Source organism: Phoenix dactylifera, chromosome 1 (genome assembly GCF_051530095.1).
Source record: "Phoenix dactylifera cultivar Ajwa chromosome 1, Ajwa_hap1_PhDact_Kaust_v1.1, whole genome shotgun sequence".
NCBI lineage: Eukaryota > Viridiplantae > Streptophyta > Magnoliopsida > Arecales > Arecaceae > Phoenix > Phoenix dactylifera.
The window spans coordinates 42,432,834-42,445,978 of record NC_143190.1 but is presented as its reverse complement, the minus strand read 5'-3'; the positions used below and the strand labels follow the sequence as shown (position 1 = coordinate 42,445,978).

Below are 13,145 nucleotides of genomic sequence, written 5' to 3'. Positions count from 1 at the left end.
TCGGCCAGCGCCGCTTCTGCCCGCTCCATAATCTGAGCTTTCGCCTCCAAGACCTTCGCCACAATCCGGTCGTCCGCCTCGGAGGAGATCCTCAGCAGATCAGCCTGAGCCTCCTTGTGCTTCGCCTCGGCGGCAATGCGAGCAGCCTCAGCCTCCTCCAGGCGCGACTGAAGCTCCTGGTCGCTCGCGCGGGACTTCTCCAAGGCCGACTCCAATTCGCCCAGCTTGGCTTCAAGAGACCGGGTTCGGTTGCGGGCGTTGTCGGCTGACCGTTGGGCCTTCTCCCACCTCTCCCGGTAGTCGGCAGCCTTCCGGGACTGCTTCTCGGCCCGCTCCTCCGCCTTCTTGATCTCGCCCTCGAGACCCGAGGCAACCTTGAGTTGCTCCTGAGCCTCCAACAGTTGCTTCTCGAGGGTGACGAAGCCGAGTGCCCGCTCTTCGGCCACCTGGAGCCTCATCTCGAGGTCCCTGGTCGTCCTCCCCGCCGCAGCCTGACCTCCCTCCTCTACTGCCTTCAGTCGGCTCTCGGCCCTCGCCAAAAGCCTCGCCTGTTCCTCGTAGCACTCCTCCAGGCGGATCATGTACTGGGCGAGCTAAGAGATAGGAAAAACGAGGGCGTCAGGCGGGGATCAACAGAGCCTATAAATGATGAAAGCGACCAAAAGAACACTCACCGACATGAGACAGACGCAGCTGGCAGCCCCAATGTCAGGGACCCTCATCTCCCGGACCTGCCTGCGGTCCTTCTCCAGCAGCACCAACTCGATGAGGTTTCGGGCGCCGGCGAAAGTGAAGGCCGACCCCGACTTCTCCCCGGAGTCGGACGGTGGTTCTGCAGCCTTACCCTTACCCATCGCTTGGGGAAGAGTCATGCTGACCATGCTCGGGGCGGGGACCGCCCCTGGAATTGACAGGGTCCCGCTCGGCCGGGGCCTCGGCGCGTCCCTCCTCGTATCATCCGGAGCCGACCGAGTCGAAGGCTGGGCTGGGGACCGATCACGTCCGACCCGTCCATCTCGGGCGCGCCCGGGTGATGCCTCCGGAGAAACGGTAGTCTCGGCATCGGAGGGCTGATACAGCGTCAACTGCCGGTCCGCGCCCGCGGCGTCCCCCTGATCGGTGGGTCCGGACCCGTCTGTCGGCGTCGGAGCCGCCTGCCGGCGGGACTTCTTCGCCGGTGGGGCCCCGCTCGGAGGAGCTCGTTTCTTCCTCCGGACTGCTTCCAGTAGGGACGTCCTACCAACAGCCGTTGCCTTGTCCGACCGCATGACGTCGTCGATCTCTGCAAAAAGGACGAGGTGGTCGGAGGTTGAGAAGCTGAAGGAAAGAACGAGACGAAAGAGGAGAAAAGAGCTAAAAAAGAAATGGTGGCGGGCTCACGGTCAGCGGGGACCGAGCTCAGACCGACGTTCACCAAGGTATCCTCGGAAATAAGGCGAGCCACCGAGGGGAGCCGGCCCTCGGCAACCAACCCCTTCAAGACGGCGACGCCATCGGATTCCTCCCTCGACAACCTCGATAGGCCAATCGGGGACTTCATCGGCGTCTCCCAGGTTGCCCTGATTCCCCAAGAGGGATCTGCGTCAACGAAAAAGAAGCGCCCCTTCCAGCCGTGAATGGAGGTAGGAGCCTCCTTGACGAGGCCGCACCCTCGCCGCGCCGCAAAGCACCACCACCCTTTGTCCTGGGGGTGGCCGCTCAGGCCGTAGCATTCCCAAAAGACATTCAGGGTGGCGGAAACCTCGTGCATGCGGCAGAGAACCTGAAAGGCCGTCAGGGCGCGCCATGAGTTCGGCACCAGTTGCGTCGGCGCAACTCTTAAACCCCGAAGCACCTGAACGACTAAGTCCGAGGGGGGAAAGCGGAACCCGGCCTGAAGAATGCCCTCATTGATGGCAACCTTCCCTGGAGGAGGATGAGACATCCTCTCCTCAGGCCCCGGGAGCGTAACATTGCAGGCCTCGGGAAGATGGTATCGAGCCACGAACCTATCTACGTCTTCGGCGACCAGCTCCGACTTAATGCGGTCTGCTCTCACTTCGCCCATCCCTAATGGCCAGTGAATCTACGGTCAGGACGGGGTCAAGAAGGGGGAAAGGACCGGAACGACTGGAGTACACTAATACAAAAGGAGAAAGTATGGAGAGCCTTAAATTGAAGAATGGGGCAACTCACCGGAAGAGAAGGAAGAACGGCTCCGAGAGCGTCAAAGGAGGAGCAAGCGAACAGTCCGACGGCAATGACGGCAGCGCAAAGGATAAACTCAAAGATGTCTGTAAAGAGAAAGGCGGACGGAGGAGGGCCCCCGGTTAAATAGGCGGAAAGGTGGGTGACACCTCGGTGACGCCAGAGGACGCCTGGCTGCCGAAGGGTCGCTCGCGCCCCAAAGGCGAATCGACGCCATTAAGGAAGGATGTCCGCCGAAATCCTCAGACTGCCAGGTCAGCAACAACCGCCATACGCCATAAAGAAGGCGGGGAGCTCGAAGCGCGCGCGCCTCTCCGAGGGATGGCGGCAATCTCGAAGCATCACTCCCTTCACCCGTTCCCCTTCTGGTTCCAGGCTCGGAAGTGGGGGGCTACTGTTACGGGGGAACTTAGCCACCATGCCCCACGTGACCGGCACGCGCGCCCAGGAAGACTACGGCAGCCCCTTGATCCAGCAATCCGACCCCGAGTCGGACATCTTCGGCTCCGCAGCCCGACCCCGAGTCGGCTGCCCCTTGATCCAGCAATCCGACCCCGAGTCGGACATCTTCGGCTCCGCAGCCCGACCCCGAGTCGGCTGCCCCTTGATCCAGCAATCCGACCCCGAGTCGGACATCTTCGTCTCCGCAGCCCGACCCCGAGTCGGACATCTCTCGACAACGACAGGCTATTCCCCAGAGGCACGCCGCGGCCCTCTGCTCCACTACACCCAGCAACGGTCGTATCCGGCGCTGCTCCACGATCCCCTGTAACAGCCGTACAAAGCGGAGCTCCACTACGCCCTGTCATGGCCGTACCCAGCGCTGCCCCACGACGCCCTGTAACGGCCATGTCAGTGGCAGCTCCATCGTGCTACACGATGACCAACCCCCCAAAAGGACCCCCCAGCCTGGTATATATGCGGCTGGGGGGAGAAGGGGGAGGGTAAGCAAGAACTTCCAGAGCATTCTCTTATTTGCTACTATTATCTCTCCTTCTCCTCCAATCTCCTCTGACTTGATCGTCGGAGGGCCCCCACTACCCCAGTGGTGGTGCGAGGCTTGCTTGCAGGTTTCCCGGTGGAAGGCGGAGCGCAATCAACACCAACCAAGGCAACTCAAACGGAACCCTGTTCACACCGCTGTGCCAATCGTTCTCGGTTTGGACCACCAGCAACAGTACCAAATCTACATTCCAACCCTAGAAAAGTCAAAAAAAAAAAAAAAAAAAATCTTGCTTTGCTATTTCAAATGTTCATGATTGAGACAATCTTAAATTCATCCAGCTGATAAAAATTTGCATTGCTCAAACTAATGGACAGTCCCAAAGAAATGAAGACGAACAGGCAAATTATTTTCTTGGTAGGAGGAAGAAATTTACACATGTACCAAAGTTTAACAGTAGGACCCATATAAATGCCCATGTACCATATCTTAAAGTTTTTAGAAGATACTGAGCAACACTAAATTAATCCCCTCTTAATTACTTAATATATTTGGAGTCAAAAAATTCACCTATAGCACCATCAAAAAGAACCAGGTTTTGAAAAATAAATATCAAGTTGAGGCAAAAATCAGAACTGTTGCATCTTTTAATTGACTCCCCTGATGCAACCTGCTACATGGAAGCACTCAACGTTCTTACACAACATCCGGATGTGATCTTTCCTGCTCATCCTCCTTTAATTCTTGTTTTTTCCTACTTTATTCTCCTTCTGTTATAACTGTTATCGTTCAGTCATTCTCGTTGTACACCTTCCCTTACCTCAAAAAAAAAAAAAGAGAAAAAGGTTGAGACATTTCTGAGCACAGATAATGGAATTCAGAAGATACCAATCATCCTTGGGAATCGGAACAACCATGTGAAATCTTCCCTTTAACTCAAAGAACCCTACAAGAAGATGAGCACACAAAGTTCTATAGCAACTGAAAACATGAGAGAAGCTTTAATGAGCTCCAAGAACCTCATCAATTCCACACGATCATATATTCTTCTAGTTATTTCCTAATTTCTACAAGGACTCATGTCAAGATTACAACTTGATATGGATGATATAACACTACCACAACAAATATTAGAAATCTTGGGGGAATGATGACAGGAAAACTTACATGTGGTTGCATTACCAAAAGGAAACGAGAAAAATTTATGTTCCAGACTCAACTAATTTAATAGCCATTGAAAGAAGAAAAACATAAAGCAAGATCATAACGCCACGTATTATTTATTATATGACATAAAAGCGAGAAAACGAAGCAGAGAGTCTACCGGTGGTGGTCGCAGCCCTGCCGAAATCTAATCTCCTACAGGGGCCTCGCAAGCGAGGCAGGTATAGAACGGAATTTCTTGGTGACGAACTTTCCCGAACCGACAGGCAATCTCTCTCTCAATGGGTCGGGTTTGACACAACTCGACCCGTAACCGACCCGGCTCGAGATCTGGACCCGATTACCCGGATCAACCGGTACGACCGGAACGCGAGGCTGCGGAGTCGATCCTCCTAGTCGGCGGCGGGGATCAGCCGATCCACACTCTCCCTGTCGATCTAGGACAGGATCTCAGAGCCGATCTAGCCGGCGAGACGCGGGAGATCCAGTGGTTGCCGGACGTCCAGCGGAAAGGGGGAGGAGGGCTTTTGGTGCGTGCATTTGAGGGAAAGGGCGTGATCTTTGAGGTGGGAAAGGATGGAGAAGTAGGGATCGCCGGAGAGGAGGTCATCGGAGGGACGCTAGTGGAGCAGGCGGTGGAAGCGGCAAGGACGAAGGCGGAGGAGACGCCGAGCGGGACGAGGCAAGGAGGTGGTGGAGGAAAGGGGTCGACTTCAGATGGGTAGCGACGATGAGTTGCTCCCTCTCGGCGACGAATCACCGTGCTGGAATTTTGGAAGCGGGTTCTCGGATTTGGATTGTCAAGTTCCCGAATCCCAGAAAAGTGCGAGTTTGGCAGAGTCGGTAAACCCAAAATTAAAAGGGGCCGGGACTTCTGGCTGTAACTACTAACTAGGAGTGCAACCGAGCCGACAGGCCGAGTTTGACCCGATTCAAAAAACTCAGGCCTCATTCAAAATCGACCAAAAAATAATACTCAACACGAACTTGACTCAAATATTAACCGAGCCGTGGACTCTAATTCAAACTTTAATCATAATTTTTAAAAAAATATAATTAAAAACTAAAAATTATATTATATTTAAAATATAAATATTATATATTAAATTATTAAATTAATAATATATAAATAAAATATAATATTATGAAAAAAATATACTTAATTAAGCTAGCAAACTGTGGAGCCAAATATTTTACCACTCGAACTCGACTTAAGCTCGGCGATAGTCAAGTCAAGCTTGATCTCGAATGAAGCTTAAGTAGCTCACAAGTTGCGCGGCTCATTTATACTTTTTATCTGTAACTAATCCAAACCCATCTATCTGCTCATACCAACTAGAATCCAAAAACTATAAAACCAAGTAAATGACCCACACCCGGCCTCTCCTCAGAAAGGGTGGCTTTGCTCTTTGGGCTACAGCATCAGACCAAAGAACACCAAATTTTTAGTTTTCTGGAAACAGGGATCTGAAATAAGAGTTACAGTTTTTAGTTTTTTTTTATTTTAGTCACTAACAACCTGATGCAAATAGTTTGAATCAGGTTTTGTCATCTTATATTAAGATCATAGTTTTCAAGAAAATCATGATTATGAATGTTTTTACACTATCAATTCTCACACATTAGCTTGAGACTCAGGGCAAAAGGACGAATGATAGGATGATAAAAGTTTCATATACAAGAAGAGTAATATTGCTAACTCCTGTATGAAAAGATTTCAGCTAGCAACCTCATCCATATAACACTGATCTTGTGATTATAAGATCACCATTAAGCATCAAACCAACCATAAATACATCCATGGTCATTAGTTTCTACTGAAGCATTTTATGTCGTCTTCATCGAGGTAGAGATCACTATTAAGCATCTAAAATACCCTAGATTTGTCCATGTTAATCAATTTATCTAATAAGTAAACCTGTCTTAAAAAATGTTCTTGCTCATCTTCATTCAGAAATAACCTGCTATATATATTGATAGATAAAATTTAAATGCACGCAGGAAATAAAATACAAAGCCTGAGGATATACAGTGACAAGTTAAAAATCAATTATCATATACTTCTACCAGTTGTTCTCCACTCCATCATTCATCCACAGGGAAGCACAGCTCCTTGCACCTTTCAAAAAACTTACAATCCTGTCAAAGAATAGATGACATGAAAATTTATAACCCCAACCATCGATCTGGACTTTTGATTCCTATAGCCTTTGACCAGCCAGTTAGCAATCAATCATGCTTAAACTGAATGTTGATAAGCAGTACCTTATGCCAAAACAATCACCAATGAAACTCTGTAACCAGATACTAAACCATGGCAAATGGTCCTTACTAGCCTTCATCATCACAATCAGATAAACCAGATGGCTCCTCAGAGTGCTCGGGCGAAGATACTTCCATACTCTGAGCTGAAGATTTATCACATATGTAGGCATCACCAGAAGATTGAAATGACAAGTTTAGCTCCTTGATTTCTTTTAATATCCTCTTCATCAAAAAAAGTCATCTTTTAATATCCCAGGATCATGACAAGATGGTTCACCTTCTGAACTTTCAGTTGCCAAATAACCAAACTCAATGTCATCACTGTAAGTAACAAATGATGTTCAAGCATCTTCTTTTAATTTGTTCAAAAATTAAGGTCTGACTCATTAAAAATGCATCCTTCTCTATAAGTCATTGACATCTCCCAAAGGAGCTTTGTGTCCACAGTCATACTCTGATCAGAATAGCCCAGTTTCATGAATACCTATGATTGGGTGCCTTCAACAATCTCATTCACATCTATTGTGCCTGCATGCCTGGATTGCAATTTGGGCAGAAATATTGTTAAGCTTTTGGGATAAGTGGTGATGTCAACATGATATCAGAGCAGAGATCCTGAGTTCGAACCCTGTCTCCGCACTCTTTAATTCTATTATTAAAAATTTCACATGTTGGGCTCACCCATTAAAGAAAAATCCAGTCCACATGTGAGAAAGAGTGTAAGAAAATATAAAATATATAAATAAATCTACCTCATCTTATTAACTTAGGCTTTTGGGACAAGTGATGATTTTAACATGATATCAGAGCAGAGGTCCTGAGTTTGAACTCTGTCTCGGCACTCTTTAACCCTAGCATCCATTAAAGGAAAGTCCGGCCCCCATGTGATGGGAAGTGTAAGGAAATTAAAATATATAAATAAATCTAGCTCATCCTATCAGCTTAAGCTTTGGGACAAGTGGTAATTTTAACAAATATCAACTGATCCTTTTTGACAAAAATAGTGAGCCCTCTTTGCCTTCAGTGTCATATAGACTCCAAGAGCAGCGCAAAGTAAAGTTCATGGACATGAATATCTGAATCTCAAAGAGAAGTCATATTTCCCTCAGGGACAGGCATGGCTTTCTCCTCCATAGCACCAAGGCGCCGAGGACTACCAAGTGAAACAGCTTCAGGTGCTCCTAATGTTACCACCTGCAGATCAAACAATATCCATTAAGATGATAATAACCAGGCGATGCACCATATGGTCAACAAACAACACTCAAATGTCAAATGTCAAGTAACATTTGACATTTGAGAATCGCTTAACCACAGGCACCTTCTAGCTATCAACTTTGAATAGTCAAAAATTGGAAGAAAAGTAATTGGAAGTCTTAAGCAGGACTAGATGCAAAGTCAGTGGAGAGACTGGCGCATCTGAATGTGAAGTTGTGACCGAATAATGACTTCTGAATGACCCATTAAAATATCACAGGTAAGTATGCAGATTTATTTATTTGACCACTGTAAAATCAGATAGGTGCATGCTCCGATTTCTGGGACGGCTTTTAAATTGTGCAGCAGATGTCATCATGTGATAAACTCAATGTTGATGAGCTGCTCATGGCTCGTGCTGATCTCGTACTTATCATGGATCATCCATGGATTTTCTGTTAGCACGTCTCCTAATTTTAGGAGACTGATGTGGCCCACTTGATAAGTTTATCCCACATCAAGATCAACCTCATTTAAATGGTGATTAAATCCAATAAAGAAAAAGGTTATATAGAGTTTTTCTTATCTGGTAGTTTTTATGATGGATGGAAACAATTAGAGATAAATCTTATGGATAAAGATACGGATCTCTAACCTAGCAGTATAAATAAGCATGTGGATCTATTATCTAAGGCACTCAAGTCCTGCATAGGTTAGAAGCTCCGGATCTCTTCTCTCTCATGAGGTCTCCTCTTGAACAGCATAGGCGGAGGTAAACAAAATTTTATTTATTTATTATTCCGCTACGATTAATCCAACATGTTCTACTCTTTTCAAGTAAAACATTGAAATGAAAAGGAAAGGGGATGAGTGGAATTTCAGAATGGGAAAGAAAAGACTTGGCTAATCATTCAATAAGGTTCTCTTCCCTCTTCTTCGCATCGCTCTTTTATCTCTTTTGCTACTTCTCAATCGGTCTACCACTAAATGATAGATATATAAATCCCAGAACAGAATCAGATTAACAGAAATCAAGAATCCACAATTTTATTATTTATCATTGGAATCATCTAAATGCCACGGCGTATGGAGGAAAACAAATGATTAAAGATCTACAGATGGGGAAGTGAGAAGAGGGACCTCGTTTTACATGTGTTGCAGGAGCAGCCCCAATATGTTTTGGACACACCCAAGCAAGGATTCAAATACTACGCATGTTCATGATAATTTGAGCTGCTACTCCTACATCAACATACTGAGTCGCTTCCTGATCGAATGAGATGTTAGGGTTTTCTCCATCTCCGACAATTCGACAAATCTTGGAACGAGAATTAGGGTTTTTTCTTTCAATCTCCTGTCGGCTGATCGATGCAAAAGAGGGATTTGAACCCGTACGTCTTCTCGGCCCAGATCCAAATTAAAATTGGCCACGGCAACCTCTCGACCCATGGCCCGCTTGTAGTTTTTTCTTTACCATTTCCTCTTTCTTGGTGAATAAAAATCGGACCATTTCTAATTTTTTGTATGTCATCCCTAGGCAGCAGCCACACTGATGAGATATCAATAACCATCTTTGCTAGTTGACGTTCCTACTTTTTTTTTCTTTCATTTTCAAAATATAATTTTAGCTCCCTTACATTTTGGTTTTGTTTTCAATGCTATGAAAAGTATATATATATATATATATATATATATATATATATATATATATATATACACCACTAGGAATTCCTAAATTGAGGAGCTATTTCCCAAGAGAAGACTAGTATTGCCAAATACATATTTGTCGATCCTGATTTTTTAAAATAAAAGATAGATATAATCATTATTATGAGAGTAATACTATGAGGTCCTTGCGAGTGCATATAAACATTCCTCTTGCTACATGGATTGGTTGGACTTAAATCTATTCCGAGATAGTGATTGTAGAGTTATCAAGTTAGCAATTATTTGCTCGATGAATTTTCATTCCCAGTTTATGAGCACTCGAGAGCTTTTTTATTATTATTATTATGATGATGTATGATGTTACTTCTTTTGGGGGCTCGTTAGTATTGAAGTTTGATGGACAAAATAGCATCTTATAAAAACTATATAATAATCCCTTTATAACAATATATAAAGTTCAAATTTGATTCTTGGTATGGTGATAGTGCGGATAATGATAACTATGATTATTATATCATAGATTGTGTTTGGAAGTGGAATAAAATGAATTGAAAGGTGCTTGATCTAGCTAATCCACTTATTTTCAGCCAAATACTTATTGGAGCACTTAGATTGGATCACTTTTTAAAAGCCAAATGAGTATTTCCCAAGAATTAGTACAGAATTTTGTGCTTCCCAAATCAAATAGATTTAGGAATAAATCACTCTACCACATAGGGTAGAGTAATTTAGTTTAAAGTAAAGATGATTAGAAGCATATTAACTCATGCTTTTCTTGGCATTTCTAGGCGTCAAGTATTTTGTATAGCTATTTCTCTCTTTTTTTTTCTTTTTTTTTGGTACCCTAGCTTCTCGCATCGTGCGTATATGAGTACAGCCATTCAGATAAAAAAAAAGAAGCTGACTAAACAAATAAGGAACATCCGTCTGGTTCACCCTAAGAAAATCTTCCGAATGATACACCGTATAGAAGACCACCCAGCCAGCTACTATGTTAGCCTTCCGGTAAACATGAATGGCCCTGAATTAAGAAGCCACACTCTCTAGCCATCCACCATCTGTCAAGGAGCAAGGACTGTCCGTCCGACTCAGAATGTCATCCACAGACTCTTTCAATCATAGAGGCCGAGTTACCCTCCAGGTGGATGCGTAGGAGATGCACCAGGCGGATTAACTGAACCACCTCCCAGTCGCTGTGCCGGAGACGTCTTCCCTTTATTCTACAGCTGGTGACCAAAGTCCAGATCAAACCAGGGACCACCCACTCGCATAGTTTTGATGGCACATGGCTCCTTGTCTCCATCCCGATCCACTTCAGGCGTGGATTAGCTGCGAGAGATGGGAAAGCTAAAGCTACGTCAACACTAGTTTACGTGGGAGGAACATTAGGCAGCCTCCCTTGAGCCCACCATAATATATAAATGATTCCAGCTTTAGGTGGGTTCCATGAGATTTAAAACTTGGGATATAGAAATCAAAGAGATGAATTAGTTGGTATCATATATACTCTAAGCCATTACTGCAATCACAATGATAACTCCAAGGATTCTTAGATGCCTCCTAATGGATTCTTTGTATGATGGACGAAAAAAGTTAAGAGACTTTGATAACGAAACTCATGAAGAGAAGACCACCCAAAGTGGCATCACCACCATTTGTTGGCGGTGAATAATTCCTTCGTCTTTTGCACAGAACCCTGCGGTCATGATGGGTGCTGATCCTTTAAGTGAGTTGGTTTACTTTTGTAACATGCGAAGTCCACTCCATTGATGTTCTCACCAAGGGTGGTGAGAAATATTTGAAATATTTATTTTTGAATATTGGTAATTTTTGTCTTTAAACGCAATTGATTTGCTCTGGGAGAGCAGGAAATGGGGAACTGATTTCTTAGAAAACTCACTTTAAAAAAAAATTATTTATTTATTACAATTTTTTAATAAGCTTTAAACAATATATAATTAATTTTTAAGATTTTTTTTGGTATATCGGCTCCTCATACCAAATGTATATAAGTACGGCTAAAAAAATCAAAAGACAGAAGCAGACCAAGCAAGCAGGGAATATCTGCCTGGTTCACCCAAAGAAATTCTCTTGAGTGATGCACTGCATAGGAGGCCACCCAGTCAACAGCTGAGTTGATCTTCCGATACACATGCATGGCCTTGAAGGAGTCGTAATCCCTTGCCATCTGCCATATGTTAAGAAGCATGGACTACCCATCCGACTCTGAGAGTCGCCCGCAAATCCTCTCTATTACCGAGGCCGAGTCGCCCTCCAGGTGGATGTTCTCTGCACCTAAAGCGTGCCTCGCAAAGAAAAGACCCTCTTATGCCGCCCGCAGCTTCGCACCAATGATGGAGGTGTCAAAGATACGTCAACCACCAGCCGCCACAAATCTAGAGTGGTGATCTTTGATAATAAAGCCTACACTCCCTCTCTCGTCCCGATCAGCAATATTGCCATCAAAATTCATTTTGAGAAAGCGAGGAGGTGGAGCTCACAGGAAACAAAGAGAAATCTAGTCGCTGACACAGCTGGAAGGAAGACCTAGATGTCCTCGCCGCCACAAACAAAAAAAAGAATTTCAGTCCTGTAAAAAAAAAATATATTTTTTTATATTTTTTTTCCTACAACCAAATATATTTTAATAATATAACATATCTTAGTATGGATTGGATGATGATGGAATAGGGATATATCTCAAATAAGTGCAATATACAAAAGAGAAAACAATAAGTTCGGTCACTTTAAAAATCGAAATCATCATGACACAATCCACAAGACGTTATTTCTCGGGTGTTGCCGGTCCAATTAAAATTCTGCCGTCAGCCATGTCTTGTTGGAGGGGCGACCCCAGTTGAGACGGCCGACTCGTGGCCGCGTTGACTAAAACCCAAACCCGTCGCCTGCCGCGGTTGAAACGCAGCTAACCATGACGCGTGTCGCGTCATCTTTCATCAGAATATGTCAATAATGTCATTATTACCGTGCAGGGCTAGCGGGACGTGAATTTGGGAAACAATTGCCGACCAATTGGTGTAATATCTTCTCCTGCCGCTTCACATGACTGGGTCCCATGCGGGTGGTCCCACAATAAGCTAAATCAAATCCGTCCATCCTGAGGTGCTCGGGGTGAGTCACATTGTGGTGTCATTCTTTCAAGTACACAAAAACGACTACAGCAAATGGAAGCTCTCCAATATCTATCCACCTTAAAAAAAAAAAAAAAAAATTCTCTGGCATGGCATGATGCACTCATATTAGAGTTATATAAAATTATCGTTTTTACCCAAAAAAAAAAAAAAAAAAATCTCCACACCCAGGATCAACAGACCTAAGCGGTTTGGGGAAGCATTGGCAGATGGGTGTATTGACACGTAATAAAAATGTTATTTTATTTTAGATAAAAACAGTAGCAAATGTGGAACACCAATCCCAGCACGCAAGGATCCGAATATATTACCAACGTTTTGATGCATTTCATGCTACATTCTTGACTGCCGGAAGTTCTTGGTCTCATTGGCCTATGTCATGGTAGGAAAAAAGAAAAAGGAGGAGAAGAAAAACTTAGCTTGCAGATAAAGATTTCCCGATTCGATGGATTACTGGTTTATATTTTGGACAGGTAAAAATGCAAATAATTTTGACATGTCTACATAAATTACAAAATAAAATGATGACATGAGTTGGAGACATTTTATGTAACATGTTGTGCTAGTAA

At 44.6% G+C, this 13,145-nt stretch overlaps 1 protein-coding gene across 4 annotated transcripts in view; it reads right to left on the bottom strand.

The window, feature by feature from the left end:
* The window catches only part of LOC103719334 (protein TIC 20-I, chloroplastic-like), a 46,840-nt gene extending 41,760 nt beyond the window's left edge, over positions 1 to 5,080 (bottom strand). For 2 of the 4 annotated variants that reach the window (XM_089923800.1, XM_026809346.4), the window contains exon 1: positions 4,455 to 5,079. The gene's annotated coding sequence lies outside the window, so the exon portion shown is untranslated. Of the gene's footprint in view, positions 1 to 3,368 lie in introns of all 4 variants that reach the window. The other 2 variants (XM_089923801.1, XM_088701828.2) reach the window with 2 other exon arrangements.
* Positions 5,081 to 13,145: the final 8,065 nt, after the last annotated feature.